Consider the following 22,445-nt stretch of genomic DNA (forward strand, 5'->3'; position numbering starts at 1 on the left):
TGTAGGGTCAGGTCTCACCTCTGGGGCTGCCTCAGCCGCAAAGTTTGCTGGTGTTTTCCTCAAGTTTGGGGCAGATTCCCAGGGTATTCTGTTTTGTGTTATCTTCCTTTCCAGACTGTAGCACGCGATTTAATTTTGATCCTAAGATTAATTATATATACATTTCACAATACATGGCCTGATTTCTTCAGCGACTGTCAGGTATTAGTGGCTCACGAGGAGTGGGACAGGGACAAGGCAAGAGCCATTCTATAGAATGTTCTTCACTGCAGATGCCATGTTCTGACCTTTTAAAATGAAGCTCACTTGATCCACTCTCAGCTTTCTGGACTATCTCTTTCCTTCTTTTTGTTTTCTTTCCTCAACACTTGTCTTGTCCTTCCCTTGGTTGTGGTATCTTCAGTGCTTCAGCAACCCAAGGAAGGCAAATGAGGACTTCCCACCTGGCTCAACTGTCCTATGTGAAGAGCTCTGTTTATGTGAATGGTAGATTTTTAGGAGGGTATGTGGGACCCACTGTGGACGAGTGTGAGTGGGATAAGGAGAAGTCCAAAGGAGCTTCAGCTGGGGCCACAACTATAGTGTGCAGGAGTGGTGCTGGATGGGTGGGCTTTAGGGTCTCAGGACACAAGGAGCCTAGAATATGGTAGGAGCCAGAGCCCCCCAGAGTCTTTCTGGAGGTGATTGGTTAGACTTGTCCAGAGTGGTAGCCCCAAACCCTTGCTACGTTACATGGTTTCTTACGGTTGCCCTAGCTGCTGCCCAAGGCTTGTATGGTCAGGAGCCCAGCCATAGTTGCCATGGTGACAGCTATGGCCACTGGTCCAAGTAGCACCTGAAATCTGTAGCTGGGATCAGGTAGTGAACTGCAGGGGGCTACTAGGGTCACATGCAGACAGTTGAGGATTGGTGGTCAAGAGAATTAGACACATCAGAGGGATTATAACCTCTGTCCCACCCTGGGAACTTTGAGAAGCCAAATCCCGGATTTAATTTGTGACAACCTCCATGCCCCCACATTCCCTGGCTAGAACCATTTCTCCGGAAAAGCAGCATGTTTCTACTATATCTTTGAACTGTCATAGTTGCTACAGTCATGATTCTACCCACCAGCTCCCGCTGCCAAAGAAATGGACTCCCCAGGGCAGGAACCTGTCCTCCTGGAGATGCTAATAGACAGAGGGAGAGAAGGCATCCAAGGCTGCCCATTCTGATGGATTTGCCAGTAGAATTTACATGGAACAGCAAGAGGTCAATGAGAAAAGCCATGGGTCTGAGACCCTCAGATTTCTCAAACTGCTATCCTTGAGCCTGCATATTTGTCCCAAACCTACACTTCTCTCTTCCTTCCCTTTTTTGAGTCCACTCTCTTCTCCACCCTCCATGTTGCAAGGTCTTCTGTGTCAGCCCTGGCAGACCCCCAGATCTGATTTTTCCCTTGGCCAGCTCAGTCTGCCTCTCTCTCTCCTTGTGTTCCCAAGCCTTTACGTGTGCGATGTGGCATAAGGTTGGCCCCAATGTCTGTGTTGGCTCCCATGCTCTCTTGTCTTGGTAGTAGATTGCTTTAGCCATTGTTCCATGTTCCGAATTAGGCAAATTATCAAACATTTATTTTCTGTTATATCTTGAATCAGTGTTCATGTGAGCTGAGCTTTCTCCCTGCTGTCCTTTATCTCTTTGTTCTGTTTGGGGCAGGCCTATTTTATCCCAAATGGTACCTACCCATTCCTAAAATATGATCCAAACTTGACTGTATTACCATAGTTAATGGTCAGTTTTTTACGATCAACAGGTCACTCACTAATAGGTTCACCCTGAATGGATCCTTGGGTTGGGAGGTCCTCCCTGACTGGGAGGAAATCCCTTTTATAGAAAGATCCCGAAACCAATATCATGGAGCCAGCCATATTGGGAGGATTTTGGTATTTATAACTATATTCTTTTCTTATTGCTGCTGAAGCACAAACTGAGTAGCTTAAAATAACACAAATGTATCATTTTACAGTTCTGAAGGTTAGAAGTTCAAAATGGGTCTCCTGGGGCAAAATCAAGGTATTTTTAGCAAGGCTATATTCCTTCTGGAGTCTCCAGGGAGGATTCATTTCTCTGCCTTTTTCAGCGTCTACAGGCCAGCCTCATTCCCTAGCTTATAGCCCCTCCTCTGTCTTCAAAGGACAAAACTCCAACCCTCGCTTCCATCATACATGGCCTTTTCTGTGACCACACTGCACCCTTCTTACAAGGAACACGGGGTCGACCCAGATATTTCGGGATATGTTCATCTCAAGATCTTTAACTTAACCACATCTGCAAAATCCCTGTTACTTTGTGAGGTAACACATTCACAGATTCTGGGAATTAGGATATGGACGCCTCTGGGAGGCCAGTATTCACCCTACCATAATAGCTATCATTTATTGAACACTACAAACCAGGCAGACGCTCTACATGGATTCCATCATGTAATTCTCAAAATAACCCTAATGGGCACCTACCCACTCTGACCACAATTTGACCAATGATGAAAACATGGCTTAGAGAAAACTTGTACCATCACCAGTAAGAGGCAAACCCAGGCCTCATAGCCTTATATCTCAGCTCTCTGAATTCTACCCTCCCTTTGAAAGAAAGAAAGCAAGAAAGACATCAAACCTTCAGAAAGCTAATCAGCGGGTTTGAAGTTCTCTCAGTAGATATGAGGCAAAGAGAAGGTTAGCCAAACTGTCAGCCTGATGGATCACTTTGGCCATCAGATGTCGCCCGTGCAGGCTTCTTACAAAACCACCGCAAGCCCACCCTGCAGACCCACCTACCCCTTGGATGAATGTGCATTAAGCGAATCCAGAAGTGAATGGAATCCATAAGCGAATTCCATTAAGTGAATCCGGGGAGCATGGTTCTCTGCCTCAGCTATAGGGACTCCATACAGGTGGGGGTGGGGACTGTTTTACCCCCAAACTCCCTGTTAAACACACACACTGTTGCCCTTCTATTTAATTCTTCTTTGGACCGAGGGCCAATTATGAAATTGGATGAGGCGCTGGGTTCACGCCAAGTTTTCCTTTGCCCATGACCTTGGCATTCTTTCTTTGGGTATCCAAACAGACACTCCCTTGGCCATCACTCAACAGAAAACTGGCATCCTTAAAAGCCAAACACAACCTACCTCAGAAGAAAAAACACAATTAGAGAGCAGATAAGACATCTGAGCTTTATTTTTCTCATAAGTGGGACGTGGAAGAGTAATGGCTTTGCGGGTAAGGTGGAGGAGGGGAAGAAAAAGAAGCTGTTTCCTTAGACTCCCCGGCTGCTCCGGGGCGCTCTGAGCCGGAGGGCACTAGGTGGCGGGATTTACTAAGCTGGGCTCTGCGGGGCTGGCGGTGAGGAGGGCGAGGCTTGTTGTGTTCACTGTGTCACGGTAACTAGGTCACAAAGTGGGAAATGTGTGTCGTTCTGTGGGCAGAAGCACAGGGACTGTTGCTGCTTCTTCAAAGGCACACAGCTCTGCGTGCTCGCGGCCACCGCAGAAGCCTGACTGCAGTTTCCACCCTTCCTTCCTCTCCCCTCTTGGCCGCTCTGTCATGCATTCATTCATTCCCCTGCTCTGTCCCCTCCACGGTCCAAGGTCTGCCGCGACAGCCCCTAGTTTAACTCCTGGCGGCTCAGAGGTTGGTGCGCCCCTGCGTCCCATTCTGCAACACACATCCGGTTGGGGACATCCCATTCTCAACTCTCAAAAGTAGCTTTGGTGGTAGGAGATCTCACATTTTCAAGAAATTACATTGCATATTATTACATATTAATATGCACATCCTAGCACATGTCTTGTGATACAGTCAAAACTCTAATCTGGGTTCTGGCCACCTTCTCTCCCATCTCAGAGGCACCTGCAGTGCGGAGGGGGAGGAGGATGGTCTTCTGTTCTCACACTTGCCCTGCAAGCACGGGGGAGGGGACTGGACAGTTTTGGGGGTGCTGGGTAGCTTTGCCCTGGGGCCTGGCACCTGCTAAGTCTGGTTCTTCCACTCAGGGCTCTTTAGAAATGCCTTGTGCTCCCTTCTGCCCCGGGTTCCTTTGGCCTGGGCCTGGAGTGGACATAGGTCCATTCAGAATGGTCCCTGCGGCTCCTCGCTCAGCCCCGGGGCATCCCACCCTCCTTTTTCCAGGTCTTCTTGCCCGTCCACGCAGCCACGCCGGACTGACTCAGGATGACCCCGTGCCAGCTGGCGTGGGTTCAGTAATGTTCCCCCCAAACTCATATCTCCCTCGGAATGTGACTTCATTTGGAAATAGCATCTTTGCAGATGTAATCAGTTGAGATGAGGTCATCCTGGATTCGAACGGGCCCTAAGCCAGTGACTGGTGTCCTTAGAAGAAGAGAAAACTGAGACGTCAAGACAGAGGGAGGAAGTCCGTATGATGATGGAGCGGACACTGGAGTTTTGTGCCTATAAGCCAAGGAAAGCCAAGGATTGCCAGAGTAACCAGGAGCTAGCAGGGAGGCCTGGACCAGATTATCCCTCAGAGCCTCCAGAAGGAACCAAGCCTGCTAACACCTTGGCTGGGGACGTCTCCGGAACGCCTTCATTCTCTGAAGTCTGCGTATGGGGGCAGCGGTGGGCTTTTTGCATATTCGTGTTGGTTTCCCAATCCCATTACAGGCCGTATATATGTACCTAGCTGAGGCAGGATTGAATAAAGCTATAGCCAGCCTTTCTGACTAATTGTAGTAGTTTGAGTTGTACCTCCCCCCACTGAAAAGATGTGTCTTCCCAGAACCCATGAACATGACCTTATTTGGAAAAAGGGTCTTTGCCGATGGGATTCATTCAAGGATCTCAAGATGAGAGCATCTTGACTTTAGAGTAGGTCCTGAATCCGATGGCACGTGTCCTTACGAAGAGGGGAGGACACAGAGACACAGAGGGGAGAAAGCCACGTGAGGACAGAGGCAGAGATGGGAGTCATGGCGCCCCAAGACAACAGCCACTAGCAGCTTGACGAGGCAGGGAAGGACGGTCCCCTGGAGACTTGCTCAGAAGCGTGGCCCTGCGAACACTTTGGCTGATACCTTGATTTCAAACTTCCAGCGTCCACAACTGTGAGTGAATCCATCTGTGTTGTTTGAAGCCACCCATTTGCAGTCATTTGTTATGACAGTCCTAGAAACCTAACACACGAATTATATCATAAACATTTTTCCATGGCGCTAGGCATTGCAATTATTTTTAACGACCGCACACTATTCTCTAGTATAGGACACCGATCAATCTTCTCTTATAAAATATTTAATATTTTAAAACTGAACTAACTAAAGAGCAAGGAATTCCAAACACCCAAATATGCAGTTTGAGTATCTGATGAAGTCTTCAGGAAGGTCTTACCTAGAAAGGAAACTGCTTGGTCAAAGCATACTCCCTCTGCTCGCACGCGCCTCTCCTGCATGAAGCCGACTGCTCAAAGCCTGTAATTTCTGTAAATATTATTTCACACCAGTTGGCATAAGACGTGTAATAACTCCGTGACTCATTTGTATGACCATGTTTGCAAGTGCTGTCCTCGTGAGCGTGAAAAATAACCCTCTGAAGACCAGGCAACCTAGTATTTAGCCGTCTGGGTTTCCTTCCAATAGGTTTTAGTCATATCCTTCCATCTTGGTGCCAGACACGTATTTCAAATATGTGCCTTTTCTTTGACGGGCCTCAGTTCTAAGAAGCACACCCTTAGTTACAGCCAGTCATGCCTAAGCAGACAGAGCTACCGTTGAGTGGGGGCGGCTCCCTCCTCAGTCTCCAGGGTTGAATAACACGAATGCACTGGTTGCACGTAATGTGAGCCCGAGAAGTCTGTGGGCATCATTGTTCTGAAGACGTTAGCATAGAAGAAATGCTGAAAACTGTATTTATCTGGAGTCAAAGGATCTGCGATTCAACTTCTATTTTGCTAACATCAGATTATTTTTACCTTGGGAATGTTTGGGAGTATCACGTTGCCTTGGTGGCATCTCCAGGTGATGAGAGCAGTGGGCTAAATGAACTCTAAGGTTCCAGATTCTATTCTCCTGCTAACGTCTAAATGGTCCATTGCAAGGGTGTTGGCATGTTCATCTCTGAGTGTTGGAGCAAATGTATCTGAGACATATCAAGCTGTCTTATGTGCTCAGAGGTGATATTTGGAGTCAAGATCTGACTAAGATAACTCTCTCAAACATCCCAATTAACAGAAGCAATTGTTCCGGGAGCCCACCTCAGTTTTTCAGTCGAATGAAACATCCTATTATTACAGGAACTACCATCTTGATGCCAAAGGTTATAATTAAAGGCAATAAAATATATCGTGGAATCATTACCAAACTAACGATTGTGTCTCATTTGTAGGTTCGTAAGAGACCGTGGCCTGCTATAAGCTTACAAAATAGGTCTATATAATTCTGACCCGGAATCTGAAAATGACTTTAGGAATTTAGTCCAGAAGGAAGCTGATCAGTACCATTAAATACGAGATTCCTTCTTTGTTTGGCCAATGACTTTTGGAGAACCCTCCTTGCCGATTCGAGGATAGAGACACAGCACGTACGCACATCCACACACACGGGCGTGTACACATGCATAAGCGTGCACAAGCACACGTACTGAAAAGGATGCAACAGGTGCGGATCAGAGCCTCCACCTCCCTCTTAGCAACTCACACCAGTGCCTTTTCTTTGGGAGGAGGCGACCACACCATGCATCATGAGAGAAGGCCTGGAGCAGCAAAGCCGTCATAGAGAAAGATGACATTTGCACGGAGCACCCTTTGGAAGTTGATGAGGGGCCAGTAGACACGGGTGGTGCGTGCAGTATCCCCAGAGGACCCAGGGTCAACTTACTTACATTATTTGGAACTACTTTGCCTCAATATCATGTTGCTATCTGGTTTCCTTCATTTTTCTAGGTTTTCATTTGTGTGTGTCATTTCATAAAACTTGCTGAGTCCTTGGAGTCGGGGGGGCCTCCGAACACACCTGTGGCAGAGGGGCGCCAGTCTCCGGTCCCCCTGGAAGCCGGGGGCAGAGTGACCGTGGCCGGCTGCGGGAAAGCCAGGTGCACCCAATGACGGCTCCGGAAATGGGCATGTGAATCCACTGCAGCCAGGGACAAGCAAGGAAGAGTGTGCCAGAGGCTGCTGGAGACGTTTACGTGCGTTATGGGTCTATCTCTCATCTGCAGAGGTGAAGCCGGCACAGGGCAGAACGCAGGGCTAAGAGGCTCTGAGGCCTGGAGACAGAGCCGGGCGTTCGGTTCAGCCCCAAACCCGTCCTCCACCTGCATTTCCAGAGCCGACCCGTTCTTTACCATCCAAGTCATTTTGGGCTGGCTGTTACGGCAGGGGTTGTGTGATATACTACCATGTCCGGTCCCTCTCATTTTATAGAAGAAACCAGAACCTCTTAGGCCACGGCTACGGCTACAGGGCTTGCCCAAGATCATCAACGACTCACACAAACACCAGTAACCAGGGCCCAGTATCCCGAGGACCAGACCGCGGCCTGTATGAGCTTGAGCAGATTTTGCACGTGCTTTTTCAAATGTTCCTCTTGGGTGGATCCATGGACTTCTCTGGTGAAGGCCTTTAATGATCAGAGAAACTAGATAAAGCCAACGGAGCTGTGTTTGTCTGAGAGACACGGTTATCTTGATGACCCAGTTTACTGAGATTCGTCCTGATCCTTGCTCACGCACCAAGGCGCTTGCCTGATGAATAACATTTTAGAGTTTTGATACTGATGGGTAGGCTAATGAAGATTCCTATCCTCTAATTAGTTCTTGCCTTCTGGTTTGAATGTTTCTGTGTGTTGCTGTTGCAAATGCTCAGAAAGGACCTCTGGGTCCCGAGGACATCTCGCACACATACTTGTTGGAGTCTTTGCCTTCTAGGGAAGAAGACAACACCCCCTCCCATGTGCCTGGGCTTTTTCGGAGAAGTGTGGACCCTCTCTTCTTTGTCTCTCGGCTCCTCATGGCTTATCTCTCCCTTACTCCTGATTCCACCGCCAACCCCATTAACACACCTGTTGTTGTCATTGTTCTAGACATTACGGTATAGGACAGAGGTACAAGACCACGGATCAGACAACGTGGTTTTAACACCCGGAAATGACCCCGGGCAGGTCATTTCCGTGACACCCTGAAACACTTTGTGTTCCCAGGCCTCTCCTGGCTCATCTGAAAATGAAGACAACACCCTCCAAACGCATTTCTTGCCCATGCCGCCGCGCAACCCCCAGTCTTGTCATGCTGATCCATTGGTTCACTGACACATGTTGGGTGTTCAGTACGTAAAAGGCACGGTGCCAGGAAGGAACTATAAAAATAGATTGTGGAGCATTATCTGAGTGTATCTCGTTACCATTAAAGCCTCATCTGGAAACTGCATCAAACATTTTATTTCTTCCTAAACTACATTCATCGTCCACGTCCATAAACTTCCCAGCTGTCCTCTTACGTCCGTGGTAAAAACAAAATGCTGTCCTTTTCACGCCCTCCACTGAGCAATTGTCGTGCCGACTGGAAACATTCTAAATGTCATCTGGCTGGGGCATTTATTCCACGTCGTGCATCATTGGGCTTTTAGAGTGTTGGCTAAATATTACAAGTGATTAACGTCCCACAAGTCTCACTTTTTGTTTTGTAGTTAATCAGTCACACATGGATCAGGAATAACAAAGATTGTGGTCAGATTAGGCTTGTTTAATTCAGAAATGGCATCATGTATGGGGCGCCTGGGTGGCTCAATCGGCTCAGCGTCTGACTCTTGGTTTCAGCTCAGGTCGTGATCTTGTGGTTCATGAGTTTGAGCCCTGTGTAGGACTCCACGCTGACAGTGCTGTCACTTCTTGGGATTCACTCTCTCCCTCCCTCTCTCTAAAATAAATAAATAAACATTTAAAAAAGGAAGAAGTTTGAGAAGCATTTCCAAATGCTATTGTATTGCTTATCTGTTTTTGTGCAACAAATCGCCTCAATGTTGCAGCTTAAAACAATACAATATGTTATCTCACGGTTCCCGTGGGTCAAGGAAACGGAGCATGGCTTAGCGGGGCCTTCTGCTTCCAACACTTAGATGTCAGCCAGGGCTGGGAACTCATCTGAAGGCTCGACTGGGACGGGGTCCATCATGAACTGACGGTGGGTGCCTGGTCCCAGCTGAAGGGCAACATGGGAGACCCAGCCTCCTTGTTCTTTAGCCTATGAAAGCTTCCTGCTTTCTGGCCCACTTTGCAGCTCTGGGCGTGGAGTGTTAAACAAAGTTTGTTTGCATCACCTAAACTGTCTTTGGTAATCATTCTTTAACATATACTGCTGTGAACTGAAGTCTTTGAAGACACAGAGAGGGTATGCCGCATTTTGAAGGTAGCAGAATGTGCTATGTTTCTTTGACATAAGGATTATTTTGAGCTGATTATTTTGAGAAACAGCAGACCCAGGAAAAGCTCCGAATGTGGAATTGAAATTACCCTTTTCAAAGGGAAATCAACATACATAAAGGAAATCTCCATTTGTGCGGGTGTCTCCTTCTCTGTACCAGGAAGAGGAGGATGGCTCTAAATCACAAGAAACTTTCAGTGGAGAAGTCACCACTCGACCCTGCACAACAACCTCTCCCTCGTTTACCATGGCTTTCCTAGCAACCTCTCTTGACTGGCTTCTCCTTCCCCAACCCATATCTTCTTTTCTTTTGTCTTTAGCTAAAGATCGCATCTAAACCGGTGGTTTGGGCCACCTGGGGAGTTACGCATTTTCCCCTGGGTATCTCCTGTGTGTAGATGAGGTCTACATTTTGATCAGCTTCAGTTTGTTTTTCTCTTGTTCATCTGTCTTCTATTTAGGGGTCTCAACTAAGAACTCAGAAGGGTAGAGGGAAAATGATGTTTCCTCCCCTGCAATTTCCTAAGTTTAGATGATGGGACTTCCCCTCCCTTGCTGTTTTGGGGAACTTTCCAAGGGACGTTTTGGGAAGTGCTAATCTAGAGTTATATTTTACAAAGTAAAATTTAAAGCCACGACATTTGCTTGTTCTGGCTCTTGGGTTCAGGGAGGATGTGTTCCTGGCATTGCAACTTGAAATTCAAGATTCATTTTCCACGAAACAATGCAGCTAGATGTAGCTGAAATAGTATGATTAGAGCTGTAATTTGGGTGTATGTGGGTAAAACAAGCTTTTGTGGACTAGCCTGGAAACCAAACCACCAGGGATAAAGCTGTCACTAGAGAAGCATCCACTCGGGGTTGCAAGCAGATTAGAAACATACATGTGCAATTCATCCCAGGCTTCAGCGGGGAGCTGACTTTGCTGGAATTTTCAAAGCAAAGCTTTTTATCAAGCTTAAAATATGCACTCGTTTTTTGAATGACTGAACCTAACATGAATGGTTTTTACTTGTTGCCAGCTTACATGCCTTGAAATTCTGAGACATTCTTTCATATTGAATTTTTCTTAAGAATCTAAAAAAAAAAAAAAAATCCTGAGTAAATGTCTTACAATTATAATCAACTTTAATTACTTGTTGCTATGGAGTTTTGCTTGGTTACAAATTCTTCATCTGATGTTCCTGATTCAACTCAAGTTTCAGCAGCTGAAAAGATACTCTGTTTCTGACAGGGGACAATACATACATTTTTCGACAGTTTTGGTCTTTACTCCAGCAATGTCTACCCAAGGAGTGCCAAGAAAAGAAAGCGTTGGGGAGGAAAATTTTTTCCTTCTACCCTTGGTTTTTTGAGTGGTCTAATAAATCATATTAGCATAAGAGAAATTAACAGGAGAAAAACACATTTAATTATGTAATTAAAGATGAGACCAGAAAAGGAGCTAGACAATGGAGGCTTATCTGTCATCTTGAGCTAAGGGAAGGGATATAGCCTGGGGGCTCCAAGGGGGAGGAGGGTGGGTCACAGGAAACTGAGGAGATCAAGTGTCTGGTAATCAGATGTTTGTCCTGCCCTGCAGATAGGTCATTAGGATAAAAAAAAAAAGTGATCTCTTGGTAATAGCTCTCTTTCTGGGCTAGGTCCCCTGTCCAAGTTCTTTTAGATAATTTACAGGAGAGATGATGTTTTCTTTTTTCAGAATGGAAATTTTGTCGTAGCAGCTTGAGAAGGAGAGAAAAGCCATTTTTCAAAAGATTCATTTTAAAACTCAAGCTGTTAGTTGGGAGGTGGGCTCCCTTCAGGAGTTCTATGCTAACTTGTTTTTCCCAAAGGAAACGAAAGTTTCAGCATTCGTCAAAATGATTCTGATGATCTTACTCCATCATTTGGTGGAAGCAAGTAAAAATCAGTGCTAGACCAGGCCAGGCGAATTTAACAGAATCTTTCCAAAATGGAAGATATGGTATTAAACGCGAGGAAAACTGAACTCCAGCAGCGCCCAGGGCTCGTTTCGAACACTTAATCCATACCACTCGCGAGAGCTGAACGTTTGCCATTAGAAGTTCCTCACATGGCTGTTCTCTCCTGCCCTTTCAGAAGGGAAACTTGAGGTGAAAGTCGAACAATTTAGAGGTGAAATGGCAGCATTTTGGAAGCTTAATTTGAGACGGTGGCTTTATGACGTGTTTGCTCAGCTCTGCTGACCTGTTTCCCAGAATTGCTTTTCTTGTATGTTTCTGGTCTGTGGGCCACGAAGGACATTTGTAGGAGATGCTGAGGGCACAGGGACACAGTAGCCATCCCGCAGGTCTTGCAAATGCCTGAGCAGTAGACTCACCTGTCACCGTGCTGGCGTGAATGAGCATCTGGGCCCTGCAACCGGCCCACCCTCCCTGCGATTTCCCTTCGGTTGGTTCAACTCTCGGGCCGGGTGTGTGTGTGTGTTCGGCTCCATGAAGAACGACCTGGCTTTCGCCAGGGGTCCTGCCTTGTCAAGGTTGGAGGTGGCAGGAATGGCTTGAGTCTGCCAACTATAGCCTTCTGCTGTTCTCTGAGGAATAGCCATCTGTCCATCCTTGTGGGGGTCTCTTGAATCTCTTCCATTTTACATCGATTTTCTCTTCTGACTCCTGCCCTGTGGACTTCAAGCCCCAGCATCAGAAGTGAAGGTAATGGCCTTACAGATATATGAAAACAAATATAGATATGAAGATAGAAAGACGTGTAGTGGTTCCGCATCTCTGAACTTTAATTAGTACATGTGCCTGTCCACACATATAAATAAACGTAATATTGACAGAAATCAATTAAATAAGCTGTTAACAATTACCGATTGGCTGCATGATTATCTGTTTTATTATTCTTTCAACTTTTTGTGTGTCTGAACTTTTCTATACATATGATTTGGGGAAAGAAAGGGTGAGTCATTGGCTATGGAGTAATGTCATAACAAATGATACTTTTTAAGTGAAATTAAGTAATACACTCATTCAGTGAGTAGTAAACCAGTATTCAGTTGAGCCAGGCACTGTCCTAGGTGCTGAGGATTTTATGGCAAACAAGACCATCAGAATTCCTGCCCTCATGGAGCTTGCATTCTAGTATTTTCTTACACGCCTACAATTCATTGGCAGTCTTACGTTTTGGCCCCTCATGGCCACTCTTGATATTAATGAATAATGCAAGTGGCAGTAACCAATCACAGATTTCCTCTGCTCTCTGAAGACCAGCCATTGCCTGACCTTCCTTACCAGTGCCAGTAAGATGCCAGTGATCATTATGGTCCTTCAGTTGCGCATAAACAGTAGAACTGACCTAAACAAAGGAACCATGGGAGGTTCCAAGCTCCCTTTTCCCTTTTCCCTCAAGGGGGCCAGCCTCTAACGTTGCATATCAGGGCAGTGCCTTGGTGGGAGATGATGGGTTGAGAGTGGGGGAGGTGTAATGCTGGATCATGGATACCCGGATATGGCGGCAAGAGAGTGATGCACAGAGAGATGCTGAAGTCCTGCACAGGTCACAATTTGGGATCCACTTCTTTTGTGAAGACCCAGTGTTCTTGTTGTGATAACATGTCTTGTGATTAAGGATTTTAAATGTCTTAGATGACAGTATTTGGGGATTGCTCTTTTTCCTCTTTAGCAAACCCCAAACAGGAAAAGCAAACCTGTATAGTTTGGAAGGGAAGGAGTAGGTGAAAGACTAAAATCTGAATATAATTAAAAAAAAAATTTCTATAAGTTCAAAACCAGAGGAAAAAGTTGCCAGTTGTGTTATCATTGTCTGCCAGTGAATTGTTTCTAGTTCAGCATTGTCTCCCCTGTCTATTCCATTCTGGGGAAAGGATGTGATTAAGATGGTAGTTCATTAATAGAGAGTGCTTAGAGAAAGAAAGGCAAAGAAATGTGTGATATTGCAACCATGAAAATTTAGAGAAAAAGATGAAGGCTCGCTTTGGATCTCCTTCCTTGAGATCCACTCCTTCCCCAACCCCTTCCGTGTTTGTACCCTGAGCCCTGCAGGTGATACTTCCCAGGCTCCGTTATTGTGATAGAATAACGGCCCTCCAAAGGTATTCATGTCCTAATCCCCAGAACCTGTGAATATGTTTCTTTACGTGGCAAAGGGGACTTTGCTGATGTGATGTCAAGTAGACATCTTGAGATGGAAAGATTATCCAGGTGGCCCCATGTAATCAGTAGAGTCAGAGGAGTGGTGACAACAGAAGCAGAGAGTGGAAAGAGAGAGAAATTTGAAGATGCTTTGCTGCCAGCTTTGATGATGGAAGAAGGGGCTCTGAGCCAAGAAATGCAAGGAATTCATTCTAGAGCTGGGAAAAGCTAGGAAACACGTTCTCCTATAGAGTCGCCAGAAGGAACCAGTCATGTCAACACTTGGACTGTAGCCCAGTGAGACTGGTTCTGGACTTCTCACCTTCAGAATTGTAAGATAATAAATTTGTGTCATTGTGTATTGAAACTTTATACTGGTTTGTTACCGATTTGTTACAGCAGCAACAAGATACTAATACAATTATCAACTGGTTTCCAAATAGATTTGGCCAAAGGGAGGCATTGTTGAGAGATTGGAGGCTGAGGGAAAAGAAAAGCCAAAGCATTTCCTCTCTTCTCTCTCTGCTTTGGAGATATCACTAACAGGGGTCATGTCTCCTTGGATCCAGTTTAGACCAGACATACCCAGCCTCTAACACACGGCACCATCTCTGGGATTTGGTGGCACCACTTTCTCCCTTGGTTCCTCCACCTGGCGATGGCATCGGGTCCCGCTGTTGCTACCTTCTGGGCTGCCTCACTCACTCGTGTTGGGATTTTTAACAAACAGTCTCAAGTGATGTGTATGACCAACTATAGATAGTGAGGAATATATACTTCAATGGGTTTGTTAAGATCCCTTTCCAGTTGCATGGCCCCACCTTGTGTTGGTCGTGCTACCACTACCATTGTTTTATCAAAACCATTGTTTTGTCATTGGACATGCCATTGTTTTATCGAAACCAGTTTTGATTTGCTGTAGAAATGTCTTTATAACCAATGTGCATTGATTCTACTTATCTCTTTCTTAATGAGACAAAAGCAACTACAACCCGGCTTTGATTAAAATGCTCATCTAACATATCGTCTATCAGATTGGCTGCTGTTTTTATTACATTAGCTAGTCTATCACTGTGTAATACTTTCTAATCTTAGATAATGATGACCTTGCCCATGACATGTTACCTGTTATTATTCTGTAGTAGCCACCCTCTACGATGGCTACAAATGATTCTCATCTCCTGGTATTTATACCCCAGATACTACCCCACACATTGGATCAGCACTGGTTCTGTGTACCCAGAAGAATACAGCGCCATGGAGCATTGATGGTATAGTGGTGAGCATAGCTGCCTTCCAGCAAAATATAGCAGAAGTGACAGTTGAGACAGTCACGTGAGACAGAAGTGACAGTGTGTGACTTTGAGGCTAAGTCATAAAAGATATTTTAATTTCTACTTTGAACTGATTTTTTTAAATGTTTATTTGGAGAGAGAGAAAGAGAGAGGGTGGGAAGGAGAGAGAGCAGAGTGGGGGAGGGACAGAGAGAGAGAGAGAGAGAGAAAATCCCTAGCAGGCTCTACGCTGTGAGCAGAGCCTGGCGTGGGGCTCAATGCCGTGAATTGTGAGATCATGACCTGAGCTGAAACCAAGAGTCAGAATCTTAACTGACTGAACCACCCATGCGCCCCTGAACTGATTTTTTAAATCTATTTTTTCTATCGTTTTTGTTGTTTTAATGTTTATTTTTGAGAGGGGGGGGGAGAAACAGAGAGAGAGAGGGAGACACAGACTCCAGGCTCTGAGCTGTCAGCACAGAGTCCAATGCGGGGCTTGAACTCAAAAACCATGAGATCATGACCTGAGCTGAAGTCAGACGCTTAACTGACTGAGCCCCCCCAGGTGCCCCTAGTTATTCACTATCCAGTTTTCATACAATGGACTCTCAACTTTTAAAATTTAACCTCGTAGAAAGAAGGAAAGAGACACGATTATAACCACAGGAGCAAGTTGGGAGTTCTTTTTTACATTCCTAACTTTAACTCATAGTAACCGAAGTATAAAATTATCACGGGGAAATTAAGTTAATAAGCCATCCCCTTTTTTCAGGTTTAGCAGCCAGGTTTTGTACACCGGCCATGAGTCCTTCAGGCTTCATGAATTTGGTTACAGTTTCCACTCGGTAGGAATCTGGGTCTGGTGTCTGAACCTCTAACCTCCATTCTCCCTTGAGCTGTGTAAGTATATTCGTAGGCAACTTAGAATTAAAAATGAGCCCCCTGCCCCCACTGTAGTGATTGGCTAGGTCAGCACAAGGTCTAATAGTGCTGACAACCCAGCAACTTTGTTTTGAAGACTGTATCCCAAACAGCAAAGAGTACTTAGACCCCAACAAAGACTTCAGGCATACTGAGTTTCTGGGATTGGGCTTTGCAATCTGTAAAATCTGTAAACTTTGCACTCATGTGTGGTTTTTTGTTTATGCCTCATATAGGGACCCTTTTCATTGAAACATAATTCTGATTGCATTTTTCAGTTAATGAAACTAACTTTAAAATTTAGCACCAGAGGGAAGAGGGGTCGTGGTGGGGGGGGAGAGTGAGGGGCAAATGGGTGAAGGGGAGTGGCAGATATGGACTTCGTATACACAATTATATATCTATGTAATATACAACGATTTCATACAGTCTCATCATCTGCTAACTGTATTAACGCAATCCTCATTCTTACCCACATCTTCCTCGCTTCCCAAATATTTCATCCTTCTAAAGAGAAGGATTTTATGACCTCAAAATCCCAAGAAATGAATTTTGGCATAACTCCTTTATTCTCTCCAAGCTCCTTTGAAGCCTTTATCATTTCTTTCAAATCACAAATACGGTATTTCTTTTCCTGTTTTAAAAAAAAGAAAAAAAAATCTCTCATTTCTCTTTGAAGCATGTTTTTATAAGTCTGTAACGCTCATCATTTGGTAGAGACGTAACAGTCTAAGTTTATACCAATGTTCACAAGCCACTTGACTTACTGGCCACTTGTATCACTGAGGAATTGTTTAATAAACTCTCAATATTTCAACTATTTAAACATTTCCTCAATCCCTATCATAACAGCAAACAACCCAACATGTTTGGAACCGGTAGGTAGCTGCCAGTGTGATATATTTTTACTTTACTTTGTTGATATTTTTAGTTTGCCAATCTTTTTTTTTTTTTGTAAATGCATAAATCCTGCTGTATAAAAATGGACAATTGTGATACAGATCGCTATTTTCCCATCCAATATTGCTTCTACTACCTTTCTTTAGAAAATGCAGAGAAATAACCCTGATTTTAGCCACTTGGGACAAAGATTACATTTCCCACCGCTCCTTGAAGGTGGATGTAGCTATGTAAGTACATCTGATGAATGCTAAGATGAATTGTAAGAAGTTCCTTGAAGTCAACTGGGCGCACTGGGAGGTAGGCCCCCTTTTTGCTGCTTCTCCTTTTTCTCTATAACCTGGAATTCAGACTGATGGAGCTCTAGCTGTCATCTATCTTGGACCATGAAGCCAACATAAAAATGGAGACCAGGCCTTTGGAGGGTAGAGCAGAAGAGAGAAGGGTCTTTGATAATCACAGAGCTGCTATATCAACACTGGACTGCTGATCTCTGGCCTTCTTTGTTTTTTTAAACATTTTTTAAAGTTTTTTTAAAATTTATTTTGAAAGACAGAGAGTACAAGTGGGGGAGAGACAGAGGCAGAGGGAGAGAGGGAGAATCCCAAGCAGGCTCTGCCATGTCAGCACGGAGCCCTATGCAGGGCTCAAACTCACAAACCATGAGGTCATGACCTGAGCAGAAACCAAGAGGCGGATGCTTAACTGACTGGGCCACCCAGGTGCTCCTCTCTAGTCTTTTTTTTTCTTTTTTTTAAAGAGAGAGAATCTTCTATTTTGTTAAGCCACTTTATTTACATATTCTGTTACATAGAACATAAACTAATACTAATACAACAATGTTAATATTTTGAAAATTATTCGGTTTCTCACAAAATCTCAAATTATGTTAATGGAAAGGAAATATATATATACATATATATTCATATATGTATATATGAATATATACATTCATATATATTCATATATGTATATGAATATACATTCATATATATTCATGTATGTATATGAATATACATTCATATATATTCATGTATGTATATGAATATATATTGATATATACATATATGTACATATATACATATGTACATATATACATATATATGTATATATATGAATGTGTGTATATGTATATATATATCAAACATCAATATATAGCACTTAAACATATATGGTGATTAGCATATCCTTCAGGAAGTTTGTCAAAATTCCTTCTTAGGAGAGTGGCCCTGCCTCTTATGGGTAATGTCATCACAGACCATGCCACTATTTCGTCAAAATCAATGTCTCAGGGCATCTGGATGGCTCAGCCAGTTGAGCCTCCAACTTCAGCTCAGGCTATGATCTTCCAGTTTGTGAGTTCGAGCCCCGCATCAGGATCTCTGCTGTCAGTGCAGAGCCCGCTTCAGACCCTCTGTCTCTCTCTCTCTCTGCCTCTCCCCTGATCGTGCTGTCTATCAAAAAAATAAAAATGGGGCACCTGGGTGGCTCAGTCGGTTGGGAGTCCAACTTCAGCTCAGGTCATGATCTCACAGTCTGTGAGTTCGAGCCCCGTGTCAGGCTCTGTGCTGACAGCTCAGAGCCTGGAGCCTGCTTTGGATTCAGCGTCTGCCTCTCTCTCTGCCCCTCCCCTGCTTGTGCTCGCTCTCTCTCTCTCTCTCTCTCTCTCTCTCAAAAATAAATGTTAAAAAATGCAAATAAACATGCAAATAAAAGTTTTTATTTTTTTATAGAAATACTTTTATAACTCATTTGTGTTGATTCTAGTTACCTCTTTATTAAAAAAACAATAACAACAGCAACATTTACTACAATGCCATGGAAAATATGAACTCATAGCTTGGCTGTTATTCTTTCATTGTACTTGAAAACATATTATTATGTATTATCTTATAATCCTAATTATTATCTTATAACATTAGATAATGGTGACCTCACCCATACATTTCAGTCTTTATTATTCTGTGATAGCCAGCTTCCAAGATGGCCGTCAATGATTCTCGTCTCCTATCTGAACGCCCTTGTGTCTCTCCATCTATATTGAATCCGAGCTGGCCCTGTGCACCTAGTGGAATATGATGGAAGTCACAACGTGTGATTTTTGAGGCTAGGTCATGAAAAGGGATTTCGGTTTCCACTTTGGTCTCTCAGATCATTTACTCTGGGGGAAACTATCACCATGTTGTAAAGGCAGCCCTCATGATGAGGTTCACATAGAGAGGGAATAACTTGTCGTACCAACCTGCTGGCCACGTGAGGGGCGGTCTTGGAATCAGGTTCTCCAGCCTCAGGCAAGCCTTAGGATGAATGCAGCCAACCTTTTAACTCAACTTGTTGAGAAACTCAGAGCCGGAACCACCTGAGCAAGCTGATTTTGAATTTCTGACCCACAGAATACATGACAGATAAAATATAATTATGGTTGTTTTAACTCACTATGTTTTATGATGATTTGTTATATAGCAATAGGAAATAATAGGTATGTTAACGATATATTTTAGAGTTTTGGATATTTTATAGATATCACACTGAGTTCATCATGTGAGGTCTTTCTTCTCCTTTATCCTTTGGTCAATTTCTAACAATTTACAAAAGACTCCCCCCTGCCTTTGTTCCCCAGAAAAACAAAAACTCAATAGTGGCAAACATAGGTTTCCAGGAAATAGGTATTTTCTTTAAAAAAAATTTTTTTTTAAATGTTTGTTTATTTTCGAGAGAGAGAGAGAGAGCAGGGGAGGGGAAGAGAGAGAGGGAGACACAGAATCCAAAGCAGGCTCCAGGCTCTGAGCTGTCAGCACAGAGCCTGACGTGGGGCTCGAACCCACGAACCGTGAGATCATGACTTGAGCCGAAGTCAGACACTTAGCTGACCGAGCCACCCAGGAGCTCCAAGAAATAGGTATTTTCAACTGTAAGTTTCAGGTATATTTTAATTTATTTTTCTCAACTTGTTTTGAGTGAGCAGATAGCAATTTATTAGCTACAGTTTCATGTAAAAATTCTTAATTTAGGGGGTGCCTGGGTGGCTCAGTCAGTTGAGTGTCCTGCTCTTGATTTCAGCTCAGGTTATGATCTCAGAGTCATGGGATGGAACACCACATCAGGCTCTGTGCTGTGCATGGAGTCTGCTTAAGATTCTCTCCCACTGCCCCTCTCCCCTGCTCACACTCTGTCTCTAAAATAAGCACAAATAAATAAAAATGAAAAAAATTAATTAAAAAATTAAAAATAAAAAAGAATACTTCTTAAATTTTAAAAGAATACCTACTTCAAAATTATTATTATTCCTGTTATATTTCAGGTATTTCTTTCCAAACTTGTTGTAAATTTCTAGAGTTGTGGGGTGCTTAGTGACTTTGTTGATTAAGCATCTGACTCTTGATTTCAACTCAGGTCATGATCTCACGGGTTGCAGGTTCGAGCCCCACATTGGGCTCTGGGCTGACAGTGCAGAGCCTGCTTGGGATTTGCTCGCCCTTTCTTTCTCTCTGCTCCTCCCCCCTTGTGTGCTCTCTCTCTCTCTCTCAAAATAAATAAATAAATAACTTTAAAAAAAATTTCTAGAGTCAACCCCCTAGATAGAAACTCTTTGTATTATAAATAAAGTTTTTGCATAACCGAATATCTCATTGGCATACCAGTTGGCATGAGTCACATGTGAAAGTAATACATCCTTAGTAACTATATTCAAACTTCTGAAAATATGCAATTCAAGGTTCTCTGACATTTTACAATTGGAAACTTTTTTATATGTATATTCTGAAAGGAGACTTCATTGTTACCCATGACCCAAATACTCTGTGTCCATGTGTTCCGATGTCTAGGTTGGGGGTCTATGTTCTGGATTTGATCCCCATAAAGCAGATATACAAGTGTCGAACCTTCGCCTTGTTCCAAAATATGGATTCCCAGTATCCATTTGTTGTTTTCAGAATGCCTTGAGCAAAAGGCACTGCTTTTTGCAATTGACCCTGGACCCACCCTGGTCTTGTCATTGCTGGTGACATGAGAAGAGAATTACATCCAAGTCTGAAGCAAACATTAAGCAGCATAGCGAGGTGGTATAAGTAGGTGGGTAGAGGGGGGTAAGTGATGTCTCCCTCTTACCCTTGACAGGAAGAAGCTCCAAGGTCTGTGAGCCTTGGACTATCTAGGGCAAGGACTTTCAAAGGCCGAGAAACTTTTATAAGCTCAACTTCACTGTGCAGATGGAGGGAAGACCTATATGGAAGACCAAGGAGAAGCTTTATCCTCTGAATACACTTTCCCAGGAAGCGTCTGGGATTCTGAGTTAGGAAGAAGAAGGCACAGAGCCTATTGGTGAATCTTTCTCACTATGGAAACTTCCTCAGTGGAGGGCCTCTGCAGTCATAGGGGGCAGAGCTGTACTTGCTCAGCCAGCCCCTGAAGAGAGGCACCTTGTTCTGCATGAGGGAAGTGCCTCCAGGCAGCAGGAGGAGGCTTACCATGCACTGCCTGGGTGCTGAGAGCTGCTGTTTGCATGGACGGACGGACGGAGACCAGCCGGCCTTGGACTTACTCGTACTGGAAACTTGATCCTGATTCTCCAGCTATGACCCTTTGGAACAATTTGCCCAAACTCATGATCTCTCAGCCTTCTCATCTGCAAGATCAGGTTGAAAAATCCACCCCCGCCCCCCCCCCCCCCCCCCAGCCAAGAGTTGATGTGCGGACTAAATAGAGTACAACCCATACTGCACTCCGCACCTGGCCAGTGCTTGGTATCTGTGAGCAAGTCTTCTTCCCACCCAAACAACCACAGGTGATGAGCTCTTGGGGAGTTGGCGGGGTTCGGCACTGACAGCCAAGAAAGAATTCCCGAAGACATCTTTGGTGCAGAAAGGTGGTTTGATTAAAGCACGGGGACAGGATCCTGGGCAGAAAGAGCTGCACTGGGGTTGTAATGGGTGACTCATTATATACCCTCAGGTTGGAAGGGGGTTAGGGACAGAGTAAGTCTCTAAGGAATTTTGAAGCAAGGTTTCCAGGCCCTTGAGGGGCTGGCTGCTGTTAGGAAAATGCCATTTATTACTGTTGAGTAAAACCTCAGTCATGAGACCCTTCAGATGTATATCAAGGGGCCATAAGCTTGGAGTATGATTGCCTGCATGTATCTTGGGGAGTTGAGATAAAGGAATTTTTATATGTTAAAGCAGACTTACAGGATCCTGGGGGGTCAGGATAACGTGAAGCCAAGATTCCCTTTTACCCTTAACAAAGTGTCATCATCGAGGCAGCCGAGCTTCTAGAGGGAGGTCACTCTGTCTGTTTCAAGGACTCGTCACTGGGCTGTAGGCAGTATGGGCATCTAATTTTTCATTTGCCTTTGTTTCCCACATCACCACGGCAAGCACTTGAACCCCCTTACATCTCGATGAGGGTCATATTAGGGCTCCAGGAAACAGAGTCTATAGGTTTCTGGAGATTAGGTTCTGGATAAGATTGCCTTTTTCTTGCAGTTTACTAAGTAGTCTGTAAACTGAAGGAGACTCCTGTCCTTCATGACTGCAATCTCTATCAGTCAACCATTTGCTTTATTTCCTTTCCCCTGTTCTTGGGCAGCCAGGAGTGTCCGAGGAATATCACACATATCCCACTTGCGGGGGGCGGTGTGCTGTTAGCCTGCACTTTGCCCTCAGCCCACCTTATGCTCCCTCATCGCAGGTATGGGCTCAGGTCATGGCAGAGAGGCAGCTGTAGTGGTCGGTTCTGGTTGCTGTAACAAAGACCACAGGCTGAGGGGCTTAAGCAACAGACATTTATTTCTCACAGTTCTGGAGGCTGGAAGTCCACGATCAAGGTGC

General features: G+C 44.5%; 1 long non-coding RNA gene across 1 annotated transcript in view; it reads right to left on the reverse strand.

Moving 5' to 3' along the window:
• Positions 1-22,445, reverse strand: part of LOC128314154 (uncharacterized) — a 228,462-nt gene that overhangs the window by 10,936 nt on the left and 195,081 nt on the right. The window lies entirely within an intron of this gene.

This window comes from Acinonyx jubatus, chromosome C1, assembly GCF_027475565.1.
Source record: "Acinonyx jubatus isolate Ajub_Pintada_27869175 chromosome C1, VMU_Ajub_asm_v1.0, whole genome shotgun sequence".
Taxonomy (NCBI): Eukaryota; Metazoa; Chordata; class Mammalia; order Carnivora; family Felidae; genus Acinonyx; species Acinonyx jubatus.